The sequence below is a fragment of the Salmo salar genome, chromosome ssa14 (assembly GCF_905237065.1).
Source record: "Salmo salar chromosome ssa14, Ssal_v3.1, whole genome shotgun sequence".
Taxonomy (NCBI): domain Eukaryota; kingdom Metazoa; phylum Chordata; class Actinopteri; order Salmoniformes; family Salmonidae; genus Salmo; species Salmo salar.
The window spans coordinates 9147647-9164113 of record NC_059455.1 but is presented as its reverse complement, the minus strand read 5'-3'; the positions used below and the strand labels follow the sequence as shown (position 1 = coordinate 9164113).

Genomic DNA, 16467 nt, shown 5'->3' with positions numbered 1-16467 from the left:
GAGGCATGGGAATATGGAAGCTGATTCATTCCAAAACAAATACAAATAAAACCATTTCAGTTTTGGAATGAATCTGCTTCGATATGGGAATTATGGTCATTGGCAGAATAATATTACCGGAAGAATCAGTCAAAGAATAGCCTTGACTAGCTGCTGGGATGTTCTTGGGAGGCAGTGGAGGAGGAGCTACAATGAGAGTGACACTTGGTCAAAGGACTTGCATTTTGTACAATAGTTAGTTTACAGTACTACGGTACTAGAGAGTGTGACACTAGGTCAGTCTATAGACTTACTATAACACTTAGTAACACAATTGACTTAAACGTTTGTCTCAAACTGGCGGGCCAGATACGGACCACAAGCCGATTTAATGGCCCGTAGATGTCTTAGAAATATAGTAATCTAAAATCACAAACATGACTGATGAATGATAGTTTGGGCTTACCTCCTGTGGGAAAGGATCTGGTCAGAGGGGAGTCAGGGTACGGTCTGGAGTCACACCATGCATCGGCCTCTATGCAGACCACTATGATAAAGCAAGACATGATATCAAACTTGATCAAAAGTTTATCGAACTTCAGTGGGAACATAAGATATCATGCACAAATATATCACACACAGCCAGAACAGGCACTGTTGGGTGATAATACAGCTACAGATAGTAGTATTATTATGATTAGGAGCAATCAACCAACATACCACTGTAATAACACATAGCTAAAACCCATGCAACACAAATACAAATATGCAGTCAGAAAGACTATTTTTGTGAGAGTTACCATCATTTCTGTTACTATCATATCTGTGTGTCTCATAGGTCATCTCCGGAGGAAGCCCGTAGAAAGCTGGGGATGCTCTGCGATTCTGGGATACTCTCTCACTGCAAGAGATGATAACATACATAAATACGATTTTATGACTCTGATATTCAAGATTTCCTTCATTTTCTTGTGGTGTGTTATTAAATTGAACTTAACAGCTTTATTTTTTCCCAATGATAATATTTAGCAGACCCATCACAAATTCTAACAATACAGTATGTAAATATGCTACCCTGTTTGCATTGTTAGCATTAGCACGGGTTTGAACTCTGACCTTTGTGCCTCGAGGGCGGGGCTTGGCGTAAGGGTGGAGCGTATGGGTCTGGCAATCTCTTCACCTGGAAAGAACAACCCAATATGGAAGGATGTATTGCAAAAGGAAAGAGCGAAATGGGATTATACTGGGAAATATAGGTTCATCTGTGGACATCGGAGGGTTTGGAGTTAAGATCAGAAAGAATGGTGGATTGGCCGCTGTGGGTGAAAATCCAGCACTTGAAAAAGAGGCAATTAGGAATATATGTATAATTACTTAACTACAGGTACCGTAGATGTGTGCAAAATAGCTGTAAGTAGCAGTAGATGTATTGTTGTCCGTTAGTTTACTCCAATTAGGGAGGGATGGTAGGGTAGGCAGAAAAAAGTAAAGAGAAGAAAAACCTAAAAACTAAAAAACACTGGTACAGCGCAAAGCCTTAGCATTACAACAACCCTAGTCGCACAGTGCTCCCAAAATAAAACTCATGGTTGTACAGCAAAACATTTCCTTGCATATGCGACCGAACTGGTCACATTTTAGAGCCCTGATCACACACACATGACTAACTCCATGTATTTCTTATCATGCAGATGCTCTGGTAGAGGTTTAGGTAGGCTTACAGTACAATGGCAGGCAAATGGGCTACCAAAACTCACACATTGACTCCCAGTCCAGCTAAAACAGTAGCCAGTTCAGTAATGATTTTCTATATGGGGGGGGGGGTTAAACCATTACAACAATAAATACATGAATAATAATAAAGGAACAACCCAATACCACTAATATTATATATCATATATTATTATATGTATATGTATGTATTCACTGCTTGAGTTCCTGCATCTCCTATAGAATAAGCTCAAAAGTATTGTGGTTCCTGCACCTGAATATGAACAGTACCGGCACTCAAAATGAGCACAGGCACCTATTCCAGTCCAAGTCAAGCACTGGTGATAATACAGCTACAGATAGCATTATTATGATTAGGGGCAATCAACCAACATACTGTACTAACACAAAGCTAAGACCCATGCAACATATGCAGTCAGAAAGACTATTCTTGTGAGAGTTACCATCATTTCTGTTACTATCATATATGTGTGTCTCATAGGTCGTCTCTGGAGGAAGCCCGAAGAAAGCTGGGGATGCTCTGCGACTCTGGGATACTCTCTCACTGCAAGAGATGATAAAGTCAACTTCCATAAATATGATTTTACAACTCTGATATTCAAGATTTCATCGATTTTCTTGTAGTGTGTCATTGAAATTGAAAGAACAGCTTTATTTTCCCCAACGATAACATTTAGCAGAATTCTAACAATACAGTATGTTAATATGCTAGCCTGTTTGCATTGTTAGCATTAGCGCGGGTTTGAATTTTGACCTTTGCATCTCGGGGGCGGGGCTTGGCGTCGGGGTGGAGCGTCTGGGTCTGGCAATCTCCTCACCTGGAAAGAACAATATTATAATATTATATATCATAACATTCTATCATATATTATTATATGTATACTGGATGTCTTCAAATTGTGACAGCCACTGAATGTGCATCTGCACTCAAACTAGTGTAACTACAGTATGTATTCCAACCCTAAACAAATTGTTTAACTGATGGTGTAGAACTATGACGTTATACTGTACTGTATGTGTATGTAGTTGACACTGACATGATGTCAAACCAATTACAAATAGCATTACACTACTTCCACAAACAATGTACTTACAAGACAGGTGTCTCTTTATCGAGCCCTGCAACGAAAATAAAGTCATTTTCAGTGTAACAGTAAAAAGGAATCCTAACCTCACATAAGAAACATGAAGGTAAACAGTTCAACTGATAGTTCATTTCCCCGGATGAGTCTCCCTGCTAATGTGAATGAATAGAGTGAAGAACTAACTGTAAGTATGGACACTGACAAAAGACCAAATTTTTTGAGGCCATCAGTAAATTTCATATTGCTGGACTGGAGAATAGGTGTTGAAAGGCCGTGTTTGGGTATGTAGAAAATTAAATGGACAGCACCAAAAGATAATCTTCAATAATTCATTTATTTCCCTGCAAGTGTTTTGGGTGCAGACACCTTTAAAATAAGCCACCAGGTGGCGACTTACCGGGCTGCGTCTCTGAGACCAGCAAAAAGGAAGAGAGAACAGACCTGGTCAGAGAGTGAGTGACAAATCAGTCAAATGGAACGGAAAAGAATGTAGCACCCCTTTACTTCAGCACTGTGCCATAAAGCCTACTGTACATACGGTAATGCAGCAATACAACATAGCACCTGGTAGGTTACGTTATTATCATAGGCCTGGGTCGTGCACTTTAGGGCAGAGAACGGAAAATATATATTTTTACATTTTGCAACGGTAAATTAAAAAGGGTTTCTGATTGGACATTTCCATTTAGACCCTCCCTGCTTCAGTCTGTTTTCTTCCATTTGGTGCCTATGAACAAGACCCTGCTGTCATTTAATTGACAAAGCTGCACACGTGATCCCGTTTGTTAGCCTACCAATTAGCTTTGGTCAAACAGAATCAATGGGCTATCAACAGGTGTTATGTGAAGAATTGTGCATTATGTACCATGTAAGCCTTGCAAGGGAAGTTCAAGTAAAGGTTTCAACTAAAATAAAACTTCAACAAAATTCTAACCGAGGATGCTCTTTAAAATGTGCTAAAGGCATGCATTGTGAAATAGTTAATATTATAAAACATATCTAATATGCAGAGAGAGGAATTAGAATAACTAAACAACTGAAATACCAGAGCCAATCCCAGCGGGCAAAACTGGTAGTAATGACGTCAATGACGTCATTAAGGTTGTAAAATAACGTTTTGTAAATGTATTTTTAACAACCAGAAAAATAGATCTTCATCTAGTTGTAATCGGGTTACACTTGACCAGATGAGAACCAATATATGACGTCTTTCTTGATTTCATCATGAAAACAGAGGTTGCTTGGTTATAATCTGGTGATATGAAGTATTCTGAATCCGAAAATCAAGTTTCTAACAAAAGAAAGTAATATCACATCACATGCAACATTTTGCCTGCTTGGGATAAAAAAATGTTTGCCTCTGTATGGGAAAGAGAACCCACGTGAGAAGAGAATCCACAGTCAAGTGAATCCATGCCATGCTCTTACTTTACAGTGAAAGATAAAGAAGTGAAAGAAGAAAAAAAAAAAGACGGGCTTACCGGACTTCTCCGCTACAAGAGCAACAGATGGAAGAGACAGAGAGACGGAAGAGAAAGGGAAGAGGAAGTGAGAGGAGGGAAAGATATTCAGATGTTCTGTACATTCCCGATAATTTCACTGGCTAGAATTAGCTGTAGCCGTCTCAAGTTTCAACAAACAGATTCATATACAGTAATAGTTCATATAACGCCAAAGAGAGCTAGCAATTTTCAGCAAATTTATGTGCGGGCCTGCATATTTAAATGAACACAACACTATTTCCACATAAAACAGTTCAATCCTCGCAATATTATCACATAAAACTGACCCATCGCCGCAGTACAAAAAGAGAGCTTGCAATTTCAACTAATCACCACACATTTGCTGCATAAAGTCAAGCCAGACGTCAACAAACTTTATCCCTCGTCAGCGCATTTTCGCAACAAATTGGACAAAATCGTTGCATATTGCCGTATAAAATTTCTGAATTGCAGCAGGAAAATCAAGCATTTTTGACAGCAAATATCACAACAACAAAAAACCAAGCTAAATCCAAGAGAGAATGAGTTACGGCCGTGACCCTTGGTCATAGCAACCCGAGTTCAAGCCCTGGTCAGGTACATTGCACTTTAACCTACTTTACTAGGTACAAATCTAGGGTCAACATCCCCTCCCCAAATCCTATCCTTAACCATTAGTGGGAAATATGCTAAACTAACCCAAGAGCAGCATCTTGGGATAACTTCATCCTACTCCAATTACATACAGATATAACATCAAGGGCTCACCAGAGAGGGAGATAGAGCCAAGCCCCCAACTGAAGCTTTCAGTTCGTCCATAGATGGGACGGCACACTTGGCAGTGTCGGAAGGCAACGGCTTGATCTTGATCTTGAACTTCCTCTTGTCGTCCTCGTCCTCCGAGTCGCTGGAGGAGAAGAAGTGCTGCTTGCCTTTGGGAGCTGGTGAACACTCGTTAAGGAACAATATATTTTTCAAAGAGTCACATTAGAGAGGCGCCCAGGGGTAATCTTGGTACCCGTAACCTAATCTTGGAAACCCAGAACAAAAATCTTGCGTTACTGTGTGACCTTCTCCATTATGGTTGGATACATTTATGTTACGTACGTCTGTACAGGGTTGTAAGTAAGCATTTCACTGTAAGGTCTACACCTGTTGGGTTCGGCCCATGTGACAATATAATTTGATTTGTCCATGAGACAAATCAAATTAGACAAAGGAGCACCAAAAGCATTTCTAATAAACTAAATGACTAAAGATTGTCCAATCCCTATCTTTCGGGTACATCAATGTGTAATTTGATCCCTAAATGAAATTAAGGGCATCAAAGACCAATCCTCACACATACTCTGGACCATATCGAGCCAAGTGCCTATCAATTTCCCTTGCCACAAAATGTATAATTAGCGTTAGCATACATCCGTTCCAAAGACACAAAGGGTGCATTTACTAAGGCAGCCTAATTCTGATCTTTTACCCAATTATTGGCAAAAGATCTGATCTGATTGGTCAAAAGATTCATTTGTGGCAAAATATCAGAATTGGGCCAAATAGATACTTTGTCAGACAGAAAGCCAATAGTCGCTGGAGCACAAATGGTGCAGCAATATACAGTACGCCTGTCTGACTCCGTCTGGTGTGGCCTAGTTTACTATACTGCACCTGCTGTTGTCCCTGATCTAGGATCAGATTATCCTACCCCAAATCCTAATTGTTATATCTCACTGCTGATGGTAGAAGATCTCACTGAATATTGCCCTACCCCTAACCTTGTCCAAAGGCTCAATTGCTAATCTGATCCTGGGCCAGTGATTACAAACATACATTTTCTATGTTATTGAAAACCTTTTAGGTGGGATGCAACAGAGATAGACAATGGGAACAATGGCATGGGTCCCCAGATCCTCTTATTTGACTCTGCCCTGTTACCCAGCCTGGCTGTTCTGACTAGACGTAAAATAATACTACATTTGTATCGGTCCAATTAGTATGTTTTGTTACGTTTGGTATGGTTACATAAGACAGAAGGTTATTTAAGACAGGAACAAAAAGAGGGAGGTTGGTCAGGGAGGATGGGTGTGTGTATAACGCCAATATCTAGCAACCCAAAGGTTGCGAGTTCGAATTACACCACGACAGTGGTGTTCAAAGTCGGGGACGCGACGTGGAAACTGCAGTGGGGTCAATAAATTAAAATAAAAAATGATTGGGAACAAAAAATTATGAGTGCAGATTCTTTTATGGGTAATATACAAATGTTTTTGAGAAAGATAATTAAAAATATATATATGTATTAAGTAAATGTATTTATTGGATTCCTTTCAAGAGATGAAAATGTAATGAATTGAAGGTTATTTGTTAATGTTAAAATCTAAATGTACAGATTTGAAGGTTGTATCATTAGATTTGGTGTGGGGTGGGGTGGGGTCGTGAGAAATTGTTGTCAAAAAAATGGGGTCCCCGCTGCAAAAGTTTGAATACCACTGCACCTTAGCATTGAATACCACAACTTTAGCGTTGTAGCTAATTAGCTACATTTTAACTACTTCACAACTACTTACAATGTTAGCTAACCCTAACCCCTAACCATAGCCACCTAGCTAGCTCTCGTTAGCCGTCGGAATTCGGAACATATCATACGTATTGAAAATTTGTAACATATTGTGCGAAGTAACATATCATATGAAATGGATGATGGACATCCACAAATTCATACATATCATATAAATCGTAACATATGATATTAAATCAAATCAAATTGTATTAGTCACATGCGCCGAATACAACAGGTGTAGACCTTACAGTGAAATGCTTACTTACGAGCCCCTAACCAACATTGCAGTTTAAAAAAAATATGGATAAGAATAAGAAATAAAAGTAACAAGTAATTAAAGAGCAGCAGTAAAATAACAATAGTGAGACTATATACAGGAGGGTACTATTACAGAGTCAATGTGCGGGGGCACCGCCAAGTTGAGTGAATATGTACATGTAGGTACTAAAGTGACTATGCACAGATGATAACAACAGAGAGTAGCAGTGGTGTAAAATGGAGGGAGACAAATGTAATTGTACTATATTACGTCTACCCCTGAGTTCAGGTTGTGTTACCTTTTCACCAGTGTTGGGGAGTAGTGAACTACATTTAGTTCAACTGGTAATATAACTACAATTTGCAGTAGCTTGTTGGTAGTTGAACTAAATTCAAATCTTAGTGTTTTCAGTAGTTAATTACTACTATTTACATGTAGCGGTGTAGCTAACTACTGGAACTACACACAACTCTTTTTTGCAAAAATTAAAGAAAATATGGGTGATGTAGGCAATACTTTTCTTACATTTCCGGCATCAGACCTGCCTAATTTTTGCTTGAATAATAGTTTGTGAGTTTATTAATAGCCTAAATTACACATTCTGTTAAATAACATCTGACTCCAGAGTGATCTATTCTTGCAATTTGTAGTCTATGACATTTCAGATTTAGAACGGACAGTTTAGATGAAGTGAATTACTTTTTAAGTAAACTATATGTTTCTTAACGGTAACTTTAGTGTCGCTTAACTTCTTTCAGTGTGAAGTAATTGGAAGCTTGGTAAACTAGCTTCCCCAACACTGCCTTTCACCTACTGGCCCTCTTTTGGTCCTGCAGGCAAGGGTCACTGACATGTAGAGCATAAAGATAGAGAGCGATAGAGAGGTGGTCTGATTGATTTGGACTATTTAACACTGAGCTCCACTGGCCCAATGACTCAGCTAGCTAAACAGGTCAATAACTTAACAGTCAGTGTCCCAAGACACAGCATAGCTTCCATCCCTGTCTGCCCCGAGTTGGGCAGGAATCAGGGATCCTCTGCACCAATCAACACTCGCCACCCAAAGAAGCACCTTCAATACCTGACCTAGAAGAGCCACACCAATTTTAAAAAATATATTAAAAAATGCACTTGTCTTTTGCTCCTAGCACTGACTTTGCTGTTCCGGGATTCATACAATGGCATTGAGGAGTATACCACCTTAGTCATCAGCTTCATCAATAAGTGCATTGACGATGTCGTCCCCACAGTGACAGTACATACATATCCCAACCAGAAGCCATGGATTACAGGCAACATCCGCATCAAGCTAAAGGCAAGAGCTGCCGCTTTAAAGGAGCGGGACACTAATCTGGACGCTTATAAGAAATCCCGCTATGCCCTCAGACAAACCCTCAAACAAGCAAAGCGTCAATACAGGACTAAGATCGAATCGTACTACAACGGCTCTGACGCTCGTCGGAGGTTGCACGGCTTGAAAACTATTACGGAAACCCTACAAAGGGAAACCCAGACGCAAGCTGCAGAGGTGACGCGAGCCTACCAGACAAGCTAAATGCCTTTTATGCTCATTTCGAGGCATGCAACACTGAAGCATGCACGAGAGCACCAGCTGTTCTGGATGACTTTGTGATAACGCTCTCGGTAGGCAATGTGAGCAAGACCTTTAAACAGGTCAACATTCACAAAGCCGCGGAGCCAGACGGATTACCAGGACATGTACTCAAAGCATGCGCGGACCAACTGGTAAGTGTCTTCATTGACATTTTCAACCTCTCCCTGACTGAGTCTGTAATACCTACATGTTTCAAGCAGACCACCATAGTCCCTGTGCCCAAGGAAGCGAAGGTAACCTGCCTAAATGATTACCGCCCCGTAGCACTCACGTCGGTAGCCATGAAGTGCTTTGAAAGGCTGGTCATGGCTCACATCAACAGCATCCTCCCGCATACCCCCCCAACAGATCCACAGATGACGCAATCTCAATCGCATGCCACACTGCCCTTTCCCACCTAGACAAAAGGAACACCTATGTGAGAATGCTGTTCATTGACTACAGCTCAGCGTTCAACACCATAGTGCCCACGAAGCTCATCACTAAGCTAAGGACCGTGGGACTAAATACCTCCCTCTGCAACTGGATCCTAGACTTCCTGACGGGCCACCTCCAGGTGGTAAGGGTAGGCAACAACACGTCTGCCACGCTGATCCTCAACACTCCCTGTTCACCCACGACTGCGTTGCCAAACACAACTCCAAAACCATCATTAAGTTTGCTGACGACACAACAGCGGTAGGCCTGATCACCGACAACAATGAGACAGCCTATAGGGAGGAGGTCAGAGAACTGGCACTGAGGTGCCAGGACAACAACCTCTCCCTCAATGTGAACAAGACAAAGGAGCTGATCGTGGACTACAGGAAAACAGGCTCCCATTAACATCGACGGGGCTGAAGTGGAGCGGGTCGGGAGTTTCAAGTTCCTTGGTGTCCACATCACCAACAAACTATCATAGTCCAAGCACACAAAGACAGTCGTGAAGAGGGCACGACAAAACCTTTTCACCCTTAGGAGACTGAAAAGATTTGGCATGGGTCCCCAGATCCTCAAAAAGTTATATGGCTGCAACATCGAGAGCATCCTGACCGGTTGCATCACCGCCTGGTATGGCAACTGCTTGGCATCTGAACGTAAGGCGCTACAGAGGGTAATGCGTACGGCCCAGTACATCATTGGGGCCAAGTTTCCTGTCATCCAGGACCTAGATAATAGACAGAGTCAGAGGAAAGCCCATAAAATTGTCAGAGACTCCAGTCACCCAAGTCATAGACTGTTTTCTCTGCTACCGCACGGCAAGCGGTACCGGAGCGCCAAGTCTACGACCAAAAGGCTCCTTAACAGCTTCTACCCCCAAGCCATAAGATTGCTGAACAATTATTCAAATGGTCACCGGACAGTTTACATTGACGCCCCCCCATTTGTTTTGTACAGTGCTGCTGTTTATTATCCATGCATAGTCACTTCACCCAACCTACATGTACAAATTACCTCAACTAACCTGTACCCCTGTACACTGACTTGGTACCGGTACCCCCTGTATATAGCCTCGTTACTGTTATGTTATTGTGTTATTTTTTATCACATTTTTACTTTAGTTTATTTGGTAAATATTTTCTTAACACTTCTTGAACTGCACTGTTGGTTAAGGGATTGTAAGTAAGCATTTCACGGTAAGGTCTACATTTGTTGTATTTGGCGCATGTGACAAATACAGTTTGACTGGATTAGATAACTACTTTGTTGAGGGAAACTGTACTTGTGACGATTGTGCTATGTTGTTGTCTCACCTAGCTATCTTAAGATGAATGCACAAATGTAAGTCGCTCTGGATAAATGACAGAAATGTCAAATATTTCTTGGTGCCCGGCAACAGCACTAGGTCTCAGAGCTGGTGACAGCACTTGCAAGATTCCCACTACTAGTGCACCGATAACTAGCTAGCCATTCTACATCAGCTACATCTGATAAAAGGATATTTTCCCCCTCCTCTCCAGGTCTGAGACTGAAGCCCTCAGCATCCACATCTGGAGTTGCCTGTAACAGGAAGTAAATATGTATAACTAAGTGGTCAATTCATGGTTTATGACATTGTGTGCCAACAAACACAGTCACTTCTCTCATGCTTGTGGTTAAATATATGCACACAAAAACCGCAATCCTACGTTTTTCATAACTAAAGATGTTTGAAGATGCTTGTTTGTTCAGACTCACACAAACTTTATGTACGATTCTGAAAACAGAGATCACGTTTTGATTCCAAATTCAATGTTATATGAGGATGATTGATTGCCATAATCAGGAAAGCTATAGGGAGCAGAAGCAGAAGTGACATCTGGTTGTGGGAAGTACATTTTCAAATGTGGTTTGTCCTTTGTGGTTGAAACGATTATAAGCAAAGTATTGCATGAACGGTTTTGAACTTTTAATATGTCTTCATTTTTATCGTCACGTCATGAGTTCGAGTTCTGACAACCATTTCCCTTTGTGCTCCCTATACCTGCTATTGCTTATTCACTAACCCATTGTATTACTACTAATTACTGACACTATAGAGGGATTATTTACTGCACTGTGCTGTATGAATGTACTTACATATCGATCCCAATCAATCTCCCCATAATAGCCATTTGGAGCCCCGTTGGTCTTTTTCTGTGATAATGGAACGTGTGAGTGAGAAACTCTCATAACACCAAGCATTTTATATACCCATATTTTAAATACACATAGCTTGAAAAAAACAACAACAACACAATTCACAATGGCGAAACATTCAACTAAAGTAAAGAGAAGTAAAAAAAAAAAAAAATAAGAGTGAAAAATAAGGGTATCAAGGACATCACATAGATTGTTTACCCCATAGTCTACCTTTCTCGTGCTTACTCCATCTTTGTCAGGTGAGCCCCTGTATAGAGAGACACGAGAGGAAAGGACAGAATCATCAGGTAAGACTACTTTGACAATAGTAGTGAAAAGCTCAGAAGTTCTAAATGACCTCTCAAATAGCTATCAGACCAAAATAAAAAAACAACACTGGGATAGATCATAGACGTTCAACATGCAGTAATATGCAAACCGCATGTCTATGGACTTGCAATCAAGTAAGTGTTACCAAAGTAAATCTAGCTGCTGAATTATGTCATGTTTTTAATGTCTTGGTGCCAGGTGTTTAATTCTGCATGTTAAACTGTCTACTCGTGCACACTGACGTGAAATCTGTATCCTTCTCTTTCTTTCGTAACCCGAAGGCCTTCCTGGTACGTTTTTTCAGTCCTAGCAGTGAAGAAAGAGAAGAAGAAGAAGGAGAGAAAGTGAATTAGAGAGAGTAATGAAATACTGATGGGCATTTCCATGTAAAAGGACCCATGAGCACCAACATGTAAAGTTCATAGAAGCATATCAAATAGGGTGTCAAATGAAAGCTAAGAGTATATTTTTGGTAAATGAAGGCATCGATACAACCATCTTAAAAAGTAGGCATAAGTAACGGCTTTGATTTCTGGAAAACATGTTCCAGAAAAAGGTCTTAAAAGGTATCAGAAAGTCACAATAATGTTGACATAAAGATCCCTGCAAGCTAATATCAACAATTAAATGTACTTTTGGAGAAATTGTTTATCTTCTGTAAGTTTCAGAAATATTGCCAAATGCTATGTAATTCCGTTACTAAAATCCCACATATCTTTTTCTAATTTGTCTCCCTCATGAGGAGGGTGGATAATGAAAGTTCACAGAAGTAACAAGTAATGATAGACCTACCAATTAGTTGTAGTGATCTATTTTCGCATGAATTATTAAGTGACTAAAACTCGTAATTCCGTTACCAAATAGCGTAATTACTAAAGAATCAGTAACGGAATTACTGCAATTGAATTGGCTACAATGGGAAATCATAATAGTCTGGACAACCCCTCCCTCTCTCTCTCCCTCTGCCTCTCTCTCTTCAGTTAATATCACCTCCCCCAGCTCTTAGGAACACCTACCCATGAGCCCCCTCTCTTTCCATTTACTGTAATAAGCATCCTCACCCACTTAGCACTGACCGACACCGGACTTCAATGGACATTGAAAAGTAGTAGATGGCGTTGTGTGGGCGAACGGTTTGCTGATGTCAACGTTGTGAACACAGAGCCCCATGGTGGCGGTGGGGTTATGGTATGGGCAGGCATAAGCTACGGACAGCGAAAACAATTGCATTTTATTGATGGCAATTTGAATGCACAGAGATACCGTGACGAGATCCTGAGGCCCATTGTCGTGCCATTCATCCGCCGCCATCACCTCATGTTTCAGCATGATAATGCATGGCCCCATGTTGCAAGGATCTGTACACTATTCCTGTAAGCTGAAAATGTCCCATTTCTTACATGGCGACATAGTCACCAGACATGTCACCCATTGAGCCTGTTTGGGATGCTCTGGATCGACGTGTACGACAGCGTATTCCAGTTCGTGCCAATATCCAGAAACTTCGCACAGCCATTGAAGAGGAGTGGGACAACCATTCACAGGCCACAAGCAACAGCCTGATCAACTCTAAGCGAAGGAGATGTGCCGCGCTGCAAATGGCGGTCACACCAGATACTGACTAGTTTTCTGATCTACGTCCCTACCTTTTTTTAAGGTATCTGTCCAACAGATGCATATCTGAATTCCCAGTCATGTGAAATCCATAGATTAAGGCTTATTTAATTTATTTCAATTCACTGATGTCCTTATATGAACTGTAACTCAGTAAAATCTTTGAAATTGTTGCCTGGTGCGTTTATATATTTTATTTTTTTGTAAAAAATGCTCAAGCTCAGTAAACTTGGTTTTGAAACATTGATGGACAGCAATATTCAAACCTTGTCTCTGATTTTCAAGCATATTTAAGTCAGGACTGAGACTGGACCATTCAGAAACACTCAACATCTATTGGAAAGCCTTTCTGGTGTGTCTTTGGCATTAACATTTGTGTAATTTATCCCAGGGATAGGTTTTCAGAAGACTGAGGTGGGATTTCCTCTAACTTTTTACCAGGGCTTTGCTCCTTTCATATTTTTCTTTTATTCTGACCAAATTTACTGAGCTTGGGCAATTTAGAATGGCACCGGAAAGGATGGCTACCATTTTACGGGCTCCTAACCAACTATGCTATTTTGTATTTTTTTTGCAACTTATTTTTTTACTTATTTTGTACATAGTGCTGCTGCTGCTGTCTCTTATGACCAAAAATAATTTCCGGACATCAGAACAACGATTCCTCACCTCGAACTGGACAAAGATTTTTTCTTTAACGAGTCCGATGCAAAGGATATAGTGCGTTCTCGGGAACGGACCCAAATCCTTGTCATTTGCGTGAAGAAAAGATGGAGAAAATGGGGGAGGAGGTCTGGCTGCCTTCTAAGAATTCGTAGGCGAATTCTTAGAAGAATTCGTTCTATTGGTCAATGTGCAATCATTGGAAAACAAAATGGATGATATACAATCAAGACTATCCTACCAACAGGACATTCGAAACTGTAATATCTTATGTTTCACTCAGTCGTGGCTGAACGACGACACGGATAATATAGAGCTGGCGGGATTTTCCATACATCGGCAGGACAGAGAAGCTATGTCTGGTAAGATGAGGGGCGGGGGTGTCGGTCTATTTGTCAATAACAGCTGGTGCGCGACGTCTAATATTAAAGAAGTTTTGACGTATTGTTCACCTGAGATAGAGCACCTATTGATAAGCTGTAGACCACGCTATCTACCAAGAGAGTTCTCATCTGTATTATTCGTAGCCGTCTATTTACCACCACAAACCGATGCTGGCATTAAGACATCACTCAACCAACTGTATAAGGCCATAAGCAAACAAGAAAATGCTTATCCAGAAGCAACGCTCCTAGTGGCTGGGGACTTTAATGCAGGCAAACTTAAATCAGTTTTACCTAATTTCAACTAGCATGTCATATGTGCAACTAGAGGGAAAAAAAACTCTACACCACCTTTACTCCACACACAGAGACTCATGCAAAGCTCTCCTTCGCCCTCCATTTGGAAAATCTGAACATAATTCTATCCTCCTAATTCCTGCTTACAAGCAAAAACTAAAGCAGGAAGTACCAGTGACTCACTCAATACGGAAGTGGTCAGATGATGCGGATGCTACGCTACAGGACAGTTTTGCTAGCACAGACTGAAATATGTTCCGGGATTCATCCAATGGCATTGAGGAGTATACCACCTCAGTCATCGGCATCATCAAAAAGTGCATAGATGATGTCGTCCCCACAGTGACCCCACAGTACATTTCCCAACCAGAAGCCATGGATTAGAGGAAACATCCACATTGATTATCATGGAACCTACCAGGTACAAACCTAAATCCGTAAACACGGGCACCCTCATAGATATCATCCTGACCAACCTGCCCTCTAAATACACCTCTGTCTTCAACCAGGATCTCAGCGATCACTGCCTCATTGCCTGCGTCCATAATGGGTCTGCAGTCAAACGACCACCCCTCATCACTGTCAAACGCTCCATAAAACACTTCAGCGAGCAGGCCTTTCTAATCGACCTGGCCCGGGTATCCTGGAAGGATATTGACCTCATTCCGTCAGTAGAGGATGCCTGGTTATTCTTTAAATGTGCTTTCCTCACCATCTTAAATAAGCATGTCCCATTCAAAAAATGTAGAACTAAGAACAGATATAGCCATTGGTTCACTCCAGACCTGACTGCCCTCGACCAGCACAAAAATATCCCGTGGCACACTGCATTAGCATCGAATAGCCCGAATGGATGGCATACCAGTGGAAGTATACCAAACTTTTTTTGATATACTCAGAGGACCATTAATAGGTTGTTTTAGCCACTCCTATATAAATGGTAGATTATCGGACACGCAACAAGAAGGTCTGATATCATTATTACTGAAACAGGACCCGAGTGGTGTATATATAAAGATCCTGTCACGATCGTCAAAGGGAGTAGACCAAGGTGCAGCGTGGTGAGTGTTCATCTTTGTATTTAATTATAAATCAGAACACTACAAACAAAAGCATAAACAATGACAATAACGTCTTGCAGGCTTAACAAGCAGTACAAAAATAAGATCCCACAACTACAGGTGGGGAAAGGCTGCCTAAGTATGATTCCTAATCAGAGACAACGATAGACAGCTGCCTCTGATTAGGAACCATACTCGGCTCAACACAAAGAAATAGACATCATAGAATGCCCACCCCACACCCTGACCTAACCACATACTGAAACAAACCCTCTCTCAGGTCAGGGCGTGACAGATCCAGTCCATTTAAAAAATTGGAGGCCTCTTACACTTCAGTGTTGTGATGCAAGAATCCTAGCTAAATGCTTGGTGCATAGAATTAAAAAAGTATTGTCAGATATTATTCATCCTAATCAGACAGGTTTTTTACATGGACGATACATTGGAGATAATATATGACAAGTACTGGAAACAATAGAATACTATGAAATATCGGGGAAAACGGCCTGGTTTTCATAGCTGATTTTGAAAAGTCTTTGGATGAAGTATGACTGGAGTTTATATATAAATGCCTAGAATAAACATTTTGGGGAATCTCTTAGAAAATGGGTTAAAGTTATGTATAGTAACCCTAGGTGTAAAATAGTAAATAATGGCTACATCTCAGAAAGTTTTAAACTGTCTAGAGGAGTAAAACAAGGTTGTTGCCATCGAAATGTTAGCTGTTAAAATTAGATCCAACAATAATATTAAGGGATTAGAAATCTGTGGCTTAAAAACTAAGGTGTCATTGTACACTGATGATTCATATTTTCTTATAAAACCACAATTAGAA

At 40.7% G+C, this 16467-nt stretch overlaps 1 pseudogene; it reads right to left on the bottom strand.

Annotated features, from left to right (window-relative positions):
- LOC106568723 (SH3-containing GRB2-like protein 3-interacting protein 1) overlaps positions 1 to 16467 on the bottom strand; it is a 36620-nt pseudogene that overhangs the window by 8138 nt on the left and 12015 nt on the right.